We start from the raw sequence: 17,934 nt of genomic DNA, 5'->3' as shown, positions 1-17,934 counted from the left end.
CTACTCATACTCTGTGGCCGAGCCCTCTGGTGGCTACACCATCCATCGCTCCATTTTTTTCTCCTAGCTGAACACTGGCTTCATTCCTGGTGGTCATGTGTCCTACTGCAGACCATAGTTTTAATCTTCACTTCTAGGGATGGCTACCTTCTGTGGTTGAGTGGAGGTTCTAGCAAAGTTCTTTGAGACAGTAGACTAAGTGACAGGAATCCATTTTTCTGCCAGCTTTTCTGTAGAGTCTTATCCAGAAAATAGAGTCAGTGGCTGCTGGAGAGCAGAAATCAGACAATAAAAATGGTAGAGCAAAGTTGGCAGACTGTGTCTCTAAGTACTTTAAAGAATATCATCTCAGTCCTGGACTGTCCATGTGGCACTCACAGAAAAGCAAATAAATACTGTGTCTAGGCTACGGGGCTGGTGTTTGATAATCACAGTCGGAGTCCCTAGCCAGAAGGGTTCCCGTGACTATGGCTTTTTCTTATGCTTGCTGTGACTTCTACTTCTCACGAGAACCTTTGTTGAGTCATCCACATTTTTGTCGGAACTGCTCTGAGTAGTTCTAACAAACTATCCCCTACAACGTAGAGTGATTATTTGAGTTTATAATATCTCTGAGATGGTAGAATCATAATTCAAACATAGGTCTGACTCAGAAACCCGAACTTCTAGTTCTACTCAAATATTTCACATATTGATGGTATTTTATTATATTCTGTCGAGCTTTGTTTCATGTCTTAAACATGTGGCTTAGAATAACATAGCAGAAACAGCTTTACCCTGGCCTCAGTTGCCTTTGATGTGCTTACCTTCATGAGTGAGTCCAGAGAGGCTCAAATAAACAGGGCAGATCTTTCTGGAAAGGTGATCTTACCACACCTGGTTCCCACCCCACACAGGCACGAATAGCTTATTCCCATTCTCTTGCTTGGTCAGAGTGCTGTAGTATAACCTTATGTGTGGGTCAGTATGTTTTACCCACCACTCACTTATAATGACCTTTAAAATAATAATCATTTGCCCAGTAGATTTTTTTCTTTACTCTAAAAATATATCATTCCTACTATATAAATGGTAAATAAATATACCATTTTCTGGCCCCATTGGGCATAGCAGTGTATATCATAACTGAAACCCCCTCACCTACTGTATATCTAGTAATAAGGCACAACCATACATACAAGGATACATATTCTACCACACTCCATTTATGGGAAATTCCTAGCAGCATTAACTGAACCAGCACCATCCTTGCCCCTCCTATTATTTTATTGTATTTTCTTCTTACAGTATAGTCTACATCCTCCATATGAAGCCTTTGTCGGTCTACCTCTCCTATGAGATTTTAGGTTCTAAGAAAGGACTTTGTCCACATCCATTTCTGTATGTCCAGCATGTAGGACAGTGACAGATTCATAATAAGCGATTACAGCAGACACGCTCATGAAATCAATCATTGCAAACATCTGGAGGACTACGTTTAACAAGACTCTTCTGGTGTAAACAGTGACCTCCATTTCACCAGTAACGAAATCGAGGTGGAAAAAATGGATCGTCCTTGCCCCCTTTTGAACAACAGATAAGCAGAACTGGAGAACTTGAACCCAAATCTCTGTCTGAAAAATCTATGCTCTTTGGATTGTATCGAGAGCAGAACTTCCCCAGAGCCTCATGGTTCACGTTCAAAGATCTCTTTCCTTCCTCGCTGTTTATCATGCCGTTCCCACGCTTTTAGTTGTGACATCTGGCTTTACACACTTTCTCTTTATCCTTTGCTTGGTTTTTCATCATTAGTACCTATCTCCCCCTCTTCCTCTCTTAATCCTGAGAGGGTTATCAGAGGCGCCTCCGTGAGCGCCAGCCCCTCCCTCCCCACCCCCCACCCCATGCAGTGCTGGGAGCATCTGCTTCCTTTCCTGACAAAAGAACTAAATTTGTGTGGTTTGAGCTGAAACCTTACTCTCACTTGGCATTCTGTCCTTCCTTTGACTATTTACAGGAGCTTTTCTCAATAGATTTTTGGTTGGTTGATTGGTTGTCTTGTTTCATTTTGTTTTCAGTTGATACTCTCCTTCCTCTGGTCTGTGCCTGGTGTTCATTATTGGACTCTATGGATGACACCAGTATTTTTCTCTTCAAAAATGGGGGATTCATTCTGCATCTTCAGAGTTACTTCCCATGGCCATTTTATTAAACCACACCCTTCTCCACAGAATCAGAGGGTTTATAATGAAAATAACACCATCATTTCCATTCTGCAGCCTAGAGATAATGACCGTTAGCTGTCTTGGGTTTTTGGTGGTGACTTTTGCAATTTAGATGCATGTGTGGTTCCCTTAGCATCTGGCAGGTAGGGCTGGCCCCTCCTCTTTGCGTTCTCAGATTATGGTTGTTTTCTTTCTTTCTTTCTTTCTTTTTTCAAGATTTTATTTATTTATTTGACAGACAGATCTCAAGTAGGCAGAGAGGCAGGCAGAGAGAGAGGAGGAAGCAGGCTCCCCACTGAGCGGAGAGCCCGATGCAGGACTCCATCCCAGGACCCTGGGACCATGACAGGAGCTGAAGGCAGAGGCTTTAACTCACGGAGCCACCCAGGCGCCCCTTATGGATGTTTTCTTAAACTGTGGTTGGTTCCCCTAGGTTTTTATTTTTGTTTTTGTTTTTTGTTTTTAAGATTTTATTTATTTATTTCATAGACAGAGATCACAAGCAGGCAGAGAAGCAGGCAGAGAGAGAGGAGGGAGCAGGCTCCCTGCTGAGCAGAGAGCCCAATGTGGGGCTCGATCCCAGGGTCCTGGGTTCATGACCTGAGCCGAAGGCAGAGGCTTTAACCCACTGAGCCACCAAGGCGCCCCTCCCGTAGGTTTTTTTAAATTAAGTTTCCCATCTTGAGACTGTGTTCTTGGCTATAGTGTGCTTCTGTGATCATAGACAGGCCTGGCTGGGCTTTCCAAATGTTGTAAGTCTGTCTTAGCCCATCTGCTTTTAAATGAAATTACATCTCCTGAAACTGTGTGAGTAATTACCAAGAACAGGTTCTTGTCATCATCTCACAACTTAAAAAAAAAAAAAAAATCCTTCGTCTCTGAAGGAAAGACAATGTCCTGTAAGTAACACGTGGGCCCTCAGAAAGGCACTCCGGATTGGGACCGAGGGGTGTTCTTTCTTAGGTGGTGAATATGTATCACCTAACCCCACTTCTTCACCTAAAACTCTTCCCGAAGCATGTGTCTATTTTCTCTTCAAGGAATAACAATCAGAAGCGTCTCCTTACACCTAAGATAAAGAGCCCCGGGTCCGGAGTGATTTGCGTTCCCGAACAGCTGCCGAACATCACTGCGCTCCCTCTGCCCTGCTTGTTCGTTTTCACGCCGGACCTCACGGTGCCCTCCTTCTTTCTTGGGCCAAAGCCCTCTCTTCCCCGTAGTGTCCGTCCCAGCTCTTACACGGCTCCCACCACTGGAAACCCACCGTCCGCTCCTCCCCTGCACTCACACTAGTACTTAGCTCTGCTGTGTCTCTCCTGCTACTCAACTGTCCCCCCCCCCCCCCCGTCCCCCAACCATGAGGTGATTACAGTGGCCACTGCTTGGACAGGATCCTTTGGTTCTGTTCCTAGACCTCAACAGTTGTGTGTGCCCCCTTACTCCGTGAAGTGTCTCTCTCTCTCTCTCTAGCTTGGCTGAAGACCAAGATTGATAATCAGTCTTTCTTTTATTTTTGCTTTCTTGTTTTGTTTTTGTTTTCGTTTTTCTTTATCTATCTTTAGCTTGTCCATTTCCTTCTCTTTTCAGGGCCCCTGCTTTCCAGCAACACCCACAGCCTGGGGGCAAATGCTTGACTGGCTCCAGTCGAAGCCCTCCAGTATTTCCCCTGATGTCCTCATACCTGCAACCTTCTTTTTCCGGTTTGCTTTTCCACACTTGACTCCAAGGTGCCCTCTCTTCTGACCATCACCCCCATAATTCTCACTACAGATGTTTCCTTCCGTTTTCAGGCCCTCCCGCCCATCCTTTAAGCCAGATGGATCTGGGTCTGTTACGTCATTTCAAAGAACCAGAAACTGGGCAGCCCGTTTCACATTCTGTTACATGAGCTGCAGGATTACAGTCTAAAAACTAAGCAAACTTCCCAACCAGCCGTGGGGACCGTAAGAAAGTGATTTGCTTGAACACAGATCTCAAGATGGTACAGATGTCTTCCTTCTTTAAATCGGTATAATGGAATTGGTAAATGAGCAGATTTAGTAATAAATTCTACAGTCCTTGACAAACTTCTGTTTAATCCCCACAGCCCTAGTATCAATCGGGTCAAGCAGTAATATTCCCAAATTAGCATTTCATTTAAAAGAGAAAGCACATGCTAGAACCTTCTCTCACAATTGCTTTCCAAGCCTGATCAGTTCTGCAGCCCAAGGTTATGATAAGGCCCGATCACATGAGAAAAAGTCAGGGAAGCTATTCACTCTTACTGAATTGTAATATCTAGAAATTCGTCTTCAGGTGTGAGACATGAAGGACAAGGAAAAAATAAGAATTCTTTTTACATATCACACCACTTCTTCTAATAGTCATGTTATTTTCAATCCTTTAGAGGTACTCAAACAGGTGTTTGAAGATAAAATAGGCATATATTCAATTAGACCAAATTTCCGAAATCTCCTTGTAATTACTTTATTCTTGCTTCTTTTTTATTGTTTCTTCTGCTCTTTTGATGTATTGAAGACTGCTCTTCCAATTATAATTGCTAGTTCTGAGTTCACTTGTCACTTTTGGGTAACTGCCACATTGAATCAGCTGTTTCAAGGAGAGAGGTAATTCAGAGTAGCTCTGCTTTTTCTAAAGATTTATTTATTTATTTGAGAGGGGGGAGAGAGTGTCATGCATGTGTGAGGGTAGAAAAGGAGCAGGGGGAGAGAGAGGCAGAGAAGCAGAATCCCTGCTCAGTACAGAGCCCCACATAGGGCTTGATCCCCAGACCCTGAGATCATGACCTGAGCAGATACCGAGAGTCAAAGCCTTAAGGAACTGAGCCACCCAGGCACCCCTAGAATAGGTCGGCTGTTTAAGGAAATACTTACAAGGAAGCAAATTCCACTACCATGTCTTTTAAGGTGTTTGTAAAATTTTAAACGTTGAAAGGTCCGTTTATTATGATTATCCTGCCAGAATAATCCCTTTGAGCAGGCAGTCGGTAAGTTCTCATGCAACGCATCATTAGTAATGTTAGTGTTTCTCCGTTATCCACCTTCCCTGCAGCAAGTACGTACTAGCTTCCACATTTTATAAAAATCACGTGTAATTTGCATGACAGGACAGGTGGACATTCCCCATAATTTATTTAAAAATTTAGAAGTCCATTTTGTCACGGCATTCAAGACTTGTCAGTGATCTCTGGAAGAAGGTGGTGTTTAATTTCTGAGCCATATATGGGATCTGATTTCAGCCCAAAGAAGTGAGTGATTACTGACATTTCATCTACTTCATCGGGTTCTCTGATAGTCTCGAAGATATCAGTTGATTTTCAGATGCAGAATTAAGCTCTGCAAACAAATGTGTGTTAGGCACTGCACATTTGAGACTGAATTTGGAACACCGGCCCTGGAGTTGAGCCTTTTGTCTGTTTTCCATCTGCACATCCTGTGAACCCCCTTTAGTTCTCTCTGTCTGCTCTGACCACAGCCCTGCGAGCAGCTCATTTTCCCAAAAGGGTGCTTTAGACCATAGTCATTAGAAAGATGTGCGAATCCGTCCAGCTCTGCCAGCTTGGGGGCTTAGTTCTAATCACCGTTAATGAAGGTGATGATTTAGTGGGTGGAAGAATGAATATGAGAAAGAATGATTAGACTCTACAGGAGTTTCATAACCAATCTCCACAGCAGCTTATTCTCTGTCTCCGCTGATCCATTCGATTCCATGTTTGGAAATTATCCCTGAGAATAAAGGGAAATTGAAAATCCTCCAACCCAAGACACACTCAGGCTTTTCTTTTTAGTAAGAGCTATACAATTTTAGCATTATTTCCCCCAAAACCCAAAGTTGTGTTAGTCTACCATTAAGGCAAAAAAAAAAAATTACTATTCTAATGCCAGTAAGACAATAATATTAGTAACTAATGAAGGAGAGGCTTCTGGATGATGGCAAACTAAGTTTTCTAGTAACCCTTAAGACTTTTTAGAAAAGCCGTAAGTGAAGCAAAACTTACAGGTTTTGCCCAAATCCATCACTGGAGATTTGGGAAGTGTGTGTTGCAGACCAAATAAATGGCCTGGGTTCCGTAACAGCGCAACGGTTACAGTAACGGCTGTAACAGAGAAGAACCCTCCTCCTCTCGCTCCTGAACCCTTGCAAACTGCGCTGTGGCTTTCTCATTTCACAAGTGGTTAAGAGATGTCTAAAAACACCATCATGGTCAGAGTTGAGGAAGGATAATAATCTTGGTTTAAATGCATGATAACTCAACAAACAAAAAAAAAAAGTTTTGTAATAACCATAAACCGTAAAGGGCCAGTGTTGGTACAGTGGCTCCCTGCTCTTAGTGTTACCCTCAGAACGATCTTTCATGGGGCAAGAAGAGGCATGTCTCTGAGCTTGTGAGTCGGGACACTCACTGACCTCAAGAAAACTGGACAGGTGGGGACACTGCGAGCTCACGTTTCTGTCCTATTGGAGAGGAACTGGTGACCAAGTGTTTGCCAGAAAGCTAATGGTCCTGGTATGGATGTGGTTTGAATGAAAGGCTAGATTTCTGTAGGCTTGGAAACTGCCTAAATCTGTGCAGAGACTTCTTCATAAAGAAATGCATTGTTTCTTTGCGGGGATAAAGAAGGCTTCGCACACACCCCATAACTCTGATATGTGCATGTTCGAATGCAGAGCTGCAAGGAGTATTTGTCAAATCCTAGAAACAGTTTTAGGCTTGTTCTTTCAAATGTCAGAGGTCGATTTGCAAAGTTTTATTTAGTGTTAGACATACCACTATCATGAATGCAGTGCTTGTTAGAATAAGGAAGTAAGTTGTAAATTCTTTAAACCATTTTTAAAATATTTGGAACAAGTAAGAACATCATTGTTTTCAATGGTGTGTGACCAAACACAGAAAAGCCAGCTTTAGGACATTATTTAAGGAAACTTTTTAAAAAAAATGCCTTTGAGGTCCAGATCTGTTTTGTCCAAAAGTAGGGACAAACTTCTCATTCTCCAGCTTCAGAAAGAAGAGTACAGTGTCTTGGTACAAGGGAGAGAGGACAGAGACAATGGTCCAGGTGTGTTGGGGAGGAGAGATGCTCCAACATGGAGCACATAATTATTTTCAAGACACTCTTAAAAGTGGATTTCTTTTTTTAAATTTCTGAAGCCTACGGTAAGGGTGCAAAAAATTGTTAACCAAGGACTATTGCTTTTCTAGATGTGGACAATGGGTAAAAGACCTATTGAAGGTTGTAAGAAAGCCTCAGTACTAGGGGGATACTATACGGACTTACAGCTGCTAAGGTCAGAATAATAAGGCTTACTATTTAATTTTAGAAAACAGCTAGCTGAATTTCTGAATTGGCTTTTTTTGTATGTGTTAACTTAAGGAAAACTCCGACAGTCCAAGCAGGTTTCATTGGTCACACAACCTGGGCCCCAGTGAAAAAATCAGAGATGATTACCTTTCTACACACAGAAATTTTCATCTTGTGGTTTACCATCACCATGGATTTGGGGTTTATCTATCATCATGGATAATAGAAATTATCATCTCGTGAAAATTGGGAGAAAATTTTATTATCATGTCTTTCTTCCTAAATTTCTAAGTTTTGAAAAGGTACGTTTTTACTTTATTCTTTTGGTGGCTATCTAGTTGCCTAAAACACAAAATTAAGAACGTAGACTTGGCTATTTAATGTATTCAAAATAAAAGTATATCCATGACGTATGCATACACATGGGTACATATATATGCTTGTTTTTATATAAAAATCTCTGGAACAACAATATGATTGTAGAATTTCGCTCAATAGTATTTCAGCAGGAGGAAGGAGATACAAATGTGAAAGGAAAATTTGAATCTAATGTAACCGATAAGTAGGACATACCAACCTAGACATTATATCTTTATTTTTTGGTGACTTGAGCCCTGAAATTTGAGTATTCTTGTAAGTTTTTCATGGCACGATACAATTTATCTGTGTTGCACAGTCTTGTGTGGAAATGTTCTCTGACATCTTTACTTCCTGATAATATTTTGTGTGTGTGATTTTGGTAGGTTTAAATTGAAATAATAAATATAAACCCAAGCATCTCAGAGAAGTTACTCAAAACTCAGAGTTTTGTAAGGGGACATGAAATTTCTAAAATGGTGTCTGATACTGAAATTTAGTCATACCTAAAAGGCTGTTGTTGGGGTGAAGTTTTGCTGTGACTAGTTTCTGTAAGCTGGATGTGGGCACCTCAAAGCCGAGGGTGTGTGTATGTCTGTGTCTAAAAGTGGGACTTTATGCTGTCAGTTAAAGATGGCTCAGAGGCCTCACAGATTGGAATAGTTGTTTCCTTGTGTCCCAGTGAAAAGTTGTGAGCTGTAGGTGTGAACTGCCACTTAGCTAAAGACTATTAATACACACAAGGTGGAAGTTTATTTTTTTCTTTTTTTTTATTTTAAAGATTTTATTTATTTTTTGACAGAGTGAGAGACAGCAAGAGAGAGCACACAAGCAGAGGGAATGGGAGAGGGAGAAGCAGGCTCCCCGCCGAGCAGGGAGCCCGATGCAGGCTTGATCCCAGGGCCCTGGACAGGATCCCAGGGCCAATGCTCAACAACTGAGCCACCCAGGCACCCCTAGGCTAGAAGTTTCTAAGAGAGAGAGAACATCAGAAGAGAAATTGCACACTGCGCAGTTAGAACCTGCAGGAAGAAGACGCAGGCTCAGAAGCGGCTCGCCTGGGAGAGAGTTGTTCAGTGTCTCTGCCTAAGCTCCACTCCCTCTGCAGACCTTCCTATCTGATGTGTTGTCTGGGCTTTTGTGCTGATGTTCTCTTCCCGCGCCTGGCCCATTTCCGTCTTACAGCTCTCCCCAGGAAGAGAACTATAATGTTCAGTCTCGCTTGATCGACTCTAACCCCATCATTCTGACCACCAGACTCCTTCTTGTCGCTGACATTCCTCTCTTTTCTGCTTATCCTTGTCCTTATCTGATCCAGTCCAGCTCCGTGGCGTGCAGTGACTCCTGAATGCATCCCTGTAGCCCAAACATCTCGGATGAACACCAATATCAGGTGTCCGCACCGCCTGCTGGACATCTCTGCTGGGACGTCTAGGGAGCGTCTCAGATTTGACATGCTCAAATGAGCGACGCCCATCACTCTGTTTCCCTCCCAACTTACTCTTTCCTCAGTCTTTCCAATCTCAGTTAATGCAAACGCTGCCCTTCCCTTTGCTCAGAACACCAAGTTCCGAGTGATCCCTGGCTCCCCCAAGCCCTCATCCTATGCACCAGGTAACCCTTTATTGAAACAAAGCACCCATTTATCTTCTATGTATAAGCTACCTTTTTTTTTACATTTTTCTTCCTTTTTTTTTTTAAACTATTTATTTATTTGAGAGAGAGAGAGAAGAGGGGCAGAGGGTGGAGGCAGACAGGGAGAGAATCCCAAGTAAACTCCTCACTGAGCTCGGAACCCGATGCAGGGCTCGATCTCAAGACCCTGAGATCATGTCCTGAGCTGAAACCAAGAGTCGGACACTTCACTGAGCCGCCCAGGTGCTCCCCGACATTGTTCTTTATCTTTTTCTAATGGAAAAGAGACAAGTTCTACCATATATAACTCAGTTCTCCAAAACTGCTTAATGTGGAAAAATTGTGTAGGCTAGCTTATACCAGTTAGCACATGAATTAGATACTCTTTTTAGCATTTAACATTTTCCAAATGTCAGGTTTATGTTAAATTAGATTTTAAACACTCAGAGAATTACATACTTCAGATCTCTAAATATTTTGACAATATATACATAATTTTTAAATGACACAGCCTTCAGAAATTGTGGGGCCAATGGCAGTTGCTATGTGGATGGAATTACAGAAGATGTATAAGCGGCATATGGGCTACACATGGGTAAAAAGATGCTGTAATCTCACGTTGAGATGAGATTTTGCTCTGTCGCTATTTCCTTTAGAGCCAAACTGGGAATTAGATAATCCCATCATGTATCTTTTTCAATGTTTTGGATTACTAAAGCATCCCATGATTACATTTTACATCTCTAAATCAGTAATAAGACTTTGGCTATTTCGGGAAGATATTTGTCGTAAAGACATAACTAACAAAACTATAGAATTTAAACACTACATCCACTTGTTTAGGGTAAAAAGTAAAGTTTTTTTGCAATGACAATTTAAGACTGAATTTCTTCTATAAATCTATAGACAGATATTAAATTATACACACACACACACATACACGATATATTTTTTAAAAGGATAAAGCTCAGTTGCTGTTCTGTGAATGTGTTTTGCTCGGTAGTTGAGGTAATGTTGTAGGAGATAACCCAATCCAATGGGGCTAAAGCCGTAGCCTCTACCTTCAAGTGTGAGTTTCTTTCCCATGGAAATCGATCAACACTGTGAAATTGTTCTTGAGCACAATATTACGAAGTATCTTCATGTTTTCCGTATTTCTGCTGAAGGACAATCAGTACCGACCCATCTGAAGATTCCCTGCCTTCTCTGCACTTTCTACCTGCTTGTCCTCTAAGACATGGGAGATGCTTCAGAAACCAATCCCGGGTTTCCAGGCAAGACTGAGTAATAACACCAACAATGCAGCAGAGGTTCACAGAGTAATCACTGTATTCCAGATCCTCTTCCAAAGGCTTTACGCACATGAACTCATTAAACCTTTGGATCCATGCTTCAAGGTAGGCACCATCATTTGTACCTATTCTACAGATGAAGAAACTGAGTCCAAAGAAGTCCGTGATTCTTCACACATCCCCACATCTACTCAGCGGTAGATCCGGGCTTCCAAGGCAAACGGACTGGTTTTTACAATTTACCCGAGTTTCCCTTAGACAAGATGAATAATTTCTGGAGAAAGGTGACTCGTTAACAATCCTGCCTTGTCTATTTAAAATTTGCTAAGAGGAGTGTGGCCTTCTGTTTATTTAACCCGAGGTAAGGATAGAGTTAGATATTCTAGAGTAAGGTGTATTCCTTATGCAACTGTTTTGGAAACTCAGCCGTTTTGTTGCCTAACAGGTATGCAGTGATCATTATTGAGTTAAAGTCACACTTTGATAGTGGACAACTTGAGATTAAAGTCCCTACAGAGCGCTCTAAGAAAAGTAACTCCCAGGAGAAATTTATGGTTTAGATTTCAGGGCTGTAAAACACTGGATTCGTACCTGTTTTTAGAACAGCTGACATGATATGACTGGGATTCAGCAGACGCCTGTGGGCCCGGCACCTCTGAGCGCAGGTGAGCGTGGCCCCAAAGAAACTCCAGTCTCTTTAGAAAGGTTTCCTTTGTGGCTTCCTTTCGTTCATATTTGACTAATAGCAGATGAGTGTCTTCTTCCTGAGGGAGGTAAACTATTTATTCTATCTCGGGAAAAAAATATTGTCTTCAGGAATTTAACTCATCAAATATTTGCGTCCTTAACAAATGCAGACATGGGAAGGCTTGTGACTAGGAACTGACCAGAAAGAATACACAGTCTTCACACTTGAGAACTTAGAGATTCTTTGTTCTGAAGGCATTTGTAGGTGAACATTAAGGATTTTATTTCAACTGTAGGAACTTCGGAAATTATTTAGCCAATGTTATATATTAACTTCTGTCGGAACAGATCTTCCCTCCACAGATGTTTAATATATAGCTATATATTATGTATAGTGGTATATATTATATACATAGTATATTGTACATGATATGTAATATATTTATATAGTATCATTCATAATTCTCTTACATAAATATGTCTTAAAATTCCTTTTTTCCCTTTCCTGACTAGAAATAAATTGATGTTTTTTAAAATAGACAACCGACCAATATTTTAAAAGAGATTTAAACATCCCAGACTGGAATGATACGACATTGCCTACAGAGCTGTTTACAGTGGTGCTCGAATTATACAGAAAAAAGTATTTAAGTGGCACCAACCCAGAGACTTTGCAGAACAGAGGGTCCCCCACTCCAGCTTCTTCTGTAAAGACTGAGAAAATGAGGTCACCTGGCATCTTTTGATACATTTCCTACAGTGAATAATGGTTTGGGATAAAGTGGTTTTGTTTTTGTTTTTCCTTGAAAGAGTTGGTGGTTTAACTAATAGGCGTACCTTCAAAGCATTTAAATACCAATAAAAGTGAATTTGAACCTGGAAAGAAAGAAAAAAAGCAGAATACCCAGGCACCAAGGGAATTTTTGCATTAAAAAGCAAAACCTGCCCGGGTAAAAGGACAGAAGCAAAGTACCTCTACAGTAAGTTAACAGAAAAACCAGATCTGAAGTCACTCTGAAAAGCGAGTCAGGAAGTGTGCTCATCAGGGAAGTGAGGTAGATCTCTGCAGAGGAAGGAACCGTCCTGGCTGAGGATTTTAGCACTAAGGGAACAACATCCCAAAAGCCAAAAACAAAATAAATTTGCTGCTTTTAAAAATTATTTACAAAATTTACATTTAATGGTACAAGCCGTATTGATTTTATTTTGTTCATTAATATAGAAGAAGACTTTTCATGGTGAGTTTGTTAATACATAACAGTAACATAAAAGCTGATGTCTTTTTTTTTAAGATTATTCATTTATTCATTTATTTATTTATATGGCACAGAGAGAGAGATCACAAGTAGACAGAGGCAGGCAGAGGTGGAGTGGGGGGGGGGAGCCGACCCCCTGCTGAGCAAAGAGCCCAGTGCTGGGGCTTGATCCCAGGACTGTGAGATCGTGTCCTGAGCCAAAGGCAGAGGCAGAGCCTCCCAGGTGCCCCAAGCTGACACCCTTTTAAATGTGACCAAACTTGCTCTCTTCGAAGAGTATATATTCAACTCTATGGCAGATCTTGAATGTCAGTATAAAGATACATTAAATTATTTATTGTTTTTGGCAAAATAAGAGGAAAACAGTTTTCAGAGGATAATCATATGACAATGCATAATTTGGCCACTTTTAGATAAGCATATCTTTATGTAATTTGAAATATGGAATCAGTTCCTATCCTAGACATGAAAGCCATTTCCTTTTCAGTGACTGTGTCTTATTTCATCAAAAAGTACATATATACACACATCTCAGGAATTGTTTTCTCTCCTACCCTGGTCTCTTCACAGTGTTTTTGGGGGAAAATGAGTTTATTAGACCCTGTTACACAAAAGCCAGTGAAAAGGTTTTCCAAATATTAAAGAGACAGACTTTTTTCCCCATAGTAAATACACACACACACACACACACACACACACCCCATTCCTAGAATGGTCCATGCTAGGGCAAGGGGCTTAGCGACACTTTGGTGAAAACATTACCAAGTATTAAATAGTGAAGAGCCAGGATGCCTGGATGGCTCAGATGGTTAAGCATCTGCTTTTGGATCAGGTCATGATCTCCAGGTCCTGGGATCTGATCAGGCCCCAGGTCCCCCAGGTCAGGCTCCTGGCTCAGCAGGGAGTCAGTCTACTTCTCCACCTCCCTCTGCCTCTCCCCACTGCTCATGCTCTCTCTCTCTCTCTCTCTCTATATATATATATACACGTCTCAAACGAATAAATAAAATCTTAAAAAGATAGTGAAGAGTCTACTACCAGTAGTCAGTTACAAAGTGGGATACTTCCCATCTATCTGCCTCACCTGTATTTTATTTCTGTCCATTCAGAATGGCAGACAGGCCACAAAGAGAGTTTATTGAGTTGCAAGTAATGTCCACAGTGTTTCAGACCTCTGGAGATGAGTTAGCTGAGGTCCTGAGCCCAACAGTCCCTCGGATAAAGAGACCATAAACAATAAGAAGACTCCAAGAAATCTAAAATATATGTCAAAGTGATTTAATATTTCAAATTGAAGATTAGGACAATTTTAAGAAGTTTTGTTCAGTTCCTATTTTATAGCTGTTAAATAACATAAGCCATGTTGTCCAGAACTCCCTCCTCACAAAAAGGAGAATTAGAAATCAAAATGTACATAGTGTTTATAATGAGTCCCTTGAATATAAGGTTTTTCAAATTTCTGAAAATCACATCACACTCATACTTGGGTCAAACCATGAAGAATTGAAAAGCCTATCATGTTCTTGTAATTTACATATATATAATATTTATAATATATAAATATATATTATAGTTATAGTGTTTAAATTTATATTATATTATATATTTATATAATATAGATCATATCTGTAATGTTCTATCATTAAGATAGTAAAAGAAATAAACTTTCCTATCATTCTCTGCTTAAATCCTAAAACAAAACTTTGAATCGTATTAGCATAATTTGCAGCAGTGTAAATTGAACCTTTGCTGAAACTCAAGAAGCAGGACTAATTAGTTTGAGGGTCGCCAGCACTAGGTTAGCGTCATCAAACCGAATGCAGGACCTGAAGGGAGACTAAGACAATTAGTGGAAAACAGCTGGCTGAAATAGTATGATTGAAAAAAAAATCTTAAAAATAGAAGATAAATGATGATTTTTTTTAGAATCACAAGAGAAATATAGGTTCTGCTCAACTGCAGGATTCCTATATCATTGCTATTGAAGATTAATTTTTCCAAATAATAAGATTCCAAATGCCGATGAAATCAACAAAGATTTAAAGTCCAAGTTTATGGAATAAAAACTCAGGCCCATGACTCCTCAGTCGAATATGAACATCTAACTTCACTACTATTAATAGGGAATATGCGCTCCATTCCTTGTGATAGCTTTTTTTTTTTTTTACTTTTATAGCAAGCCTGAAAGTTTGGATATAAAGTTCTGAAAGGTTGAATATAATACTTGATGGAGTTTTGGGCCCATATGTTCCATCTCAGTTTTTAGTTAGAATTAAATCAAGGCCAGAAATAGTATCTTTCATATGCTTTGGATATCCAAACAGAAAGATCTAAATAATGTGTGTTAATGATCCTTTTCAGCATTTTAAAAGTCCATGTGTTATGAAATATCTGTCCTATGCAATTTTAATTATCTTGCAACTAATTGTGTTCTATATATATATATATATATATATATATCATAAATTTTATTGGAAGAACAGTGCTTTACCATGTCCCATTAAGCAGATAGTAGGTCATGGATAGCTTGAGGAATAAAACTTGGAGAACATACATGTCTTTCTCTGTTAGTCTCTTATTATTCCCTGTCTTGTGAACTTGACTAAGATCCTTTACAAGCTCATCACCACGCTCTTGCCTGGGTCTTTGGAGGACAACACCTGACAACGGACTGTCGGAGTTCGCACATGGAAGTGTTCATATTTTCTTTCATTTTCATAATGGATATTTAGACAGTGAGAAATGAAATTGTTTCTATACAAACTAACAATATTAAAATCTTCTTGGCAGGTAGAGATACTTAAAAGATTAGCTCCAATGGGTGCATATCAATGATTTTCAACTGGGAGGGGGAGGGTATTTTATTTTTATGCTAATCAAAATTGATCTGGGCTACAAACAGCAGAGAAACGCTGGTCCAGATGGTTTGCGTTTTGACACATTATAAGGACTTTCGCATGTTATGTTCAATTGATGAAAGACGGTTCACTCTCAGAACTTTTTTATTTCTACTAGAGGTACCATATATATATGTGTGTGTGTTTGCTCATGTTTTCTTTTCCCTCCCTCCCTCCCTCCTTCCTTCCTGCCTTCCTTTTTTCCCCTAATGTAAGTGGTGAGTTGGGAGTTAAATAATGAATTATTTTCTAGTTTACCATATGTATTTAGTGTTTGAAATTGCATGTCTGTTTTTCATTCTGCCACTGTGATACTCTCTGAGATACAAGATAGAGAACAATTCTATACTGCTTCTGCCCTGTAAGACTTTGGTAATTCGGGAGGGTGAGGGACAGATTGTCACTGTCGTGGAGGTATAACTTTGAACTTAGTTAGGGGTCTCTAAGCACATAGGACAAACCTGACCTAGCACTTGACCTAGAAGTTCTTGGTGGTGGAGCACTGGCTGGGATATCCACTCTGAGAAGTCTTTCCTGTATTTGTGACATTGGACCTGGAAGCTCAAATAGTTAAACCTCTTAGCACAGGAAACTTTGCTTGTAAGAGAATATGTAACCAAAGTATGTATTTTTTGTCTAAAGCAGATATTGTCACCAACTTACCATAAGCACTCAGGTTTCAAAGTTTCAATTTAGATAAATAGCCTGGAAATAATACCTTAGTTTCAGGGCAAAATGAGTGTAAACCTTTTGAAGTATCTGTACGATAATATGAAAATAACTTTGATGTGTATGAGTAACATAGAGTTACTGCTAGCATTTCGCTGGTTTGCTGTCTACAAGACCGAAAAGGGGTGGGTCCTCCATTTTAGTTAAAGGTTAGTGAAAATAAGGATGTAATTATTTCTCCCCTTCAAGCTCATCTCATATGCCTCTTGAATTCTATTCACGGATCTTTTCAGTTGAGTAATCTGACAGAGAAAATTTAATGGTTTTTCTTAGCTTAGTTTACTTACGTAAGGAAGTTCCTCAATTTTGATTCAGGATCTAGATGACCTTTTATGTCGCACTGCGATATGCTTAGTAGTTTTCTTCATGTTTATCTTCGTACATGGAAGGTAGATATCAAATAGAGAGATCCAATACCCATGCCCGTAAAATTCCGACAGAAGGTTACCCAGGTGACTCCTTCAGTTAAGCATCCAAATCTTGATCTCAGCTCAGCTCTTTATCTCAAGGTCATGAGTTCAAGCCCTGCGTTGGGCTCCACAGTGAGCATGGAGCCTACTTAAGAAAGTAAAATCCTTATATAAACTATTTTTCCCTAAATAAATTATAGAAACTTAGCTACCAAGATTATCAAATTGTAAGAGAGACATCCAAATTATATTATATTTTAAACCAGGTGTAATCAATTGAAAGAAATTACCTTAAGTTTCAAAAATATTATAAGACATCAGGCCCTCTTAAAGGGAAGTCATGTTTTATTCCTGAAGACAATTCTTGTGTTATTTTAACCATGTGATATGTCAATGTAAAAAGTTAGAGGTATTCATTATTAGAATATTTCTGAGAGTCTATGAAGTACTGAGTACAATGCTAGCTATTTTATTTTATTTTTTTTAAGATTTTATTTATTTATTTGACAGAGATCACCAGTAGGCAGAGAGAGAGGAGGAAGCAGGCTCCCTGCTGAGCACAGAGCCTGATGCGGGGCTCGATCCCAGGACCCTGAGATCATGACCTGAGCCCAAGGCAGAGGCTTTAACCCACTGAGCTACCCAGGTGCCCCAATGCTAGCTATTTTAAACACCACAGAGTGCAGCAAGGTCAGAGGAAGGAACCCTGTTTTACAAAGGTGGAAACTGAGACTCAGGGTTTTCTGGTTCCTGTGCTTTTGCCGACTATTCCTGCGAGAGCATTTGATAGAGACCATGGGCTGCCGTTGATTGCGTTATAGATAAGAACATCAGCTGGAAAACATCACATGGCAAGATACAAACCTGCCTTTCCCCTTGCAGGGTACTTTGGAGGCAAAGACCTCCACAAGAAGAGATTTCTTTCTTATGGTAGAATCTTTCTTCAAATGCCTGGAAGCTGTTCTATTTCCATTTCAAGTCCCTATAGTCAATAGGGGCTTGACTATTTTAAGAGATCTGAAAGAACAGCTTTCAAAGAGAACTTGGTTGATGATGCAGTTACATTTACTTTAATTTAGTTGGTGGACTTTGCAGTTGAGACCTCATCTGAATTGCCACCATCAGTTTTCTCTCCCCCATATTTGGATGGTTTGGGGGACAATGCGT

Source organism: Neovison vison, chromosome 11 (genome assembly GCF_020171115.1).
Source record: "Neovison vison isolate M4711 chromosome 11, ASM_NN_V1, whole genome shotgun sequence".
Lineage (NCBI taxonomy): Eukaryota > Metazoa > Chordata > Mammalia > Carnivora > Mustelidae > Neogale > Neogale vison.
Note: the sequence above shows the minus strand (reverse complement) of the source record.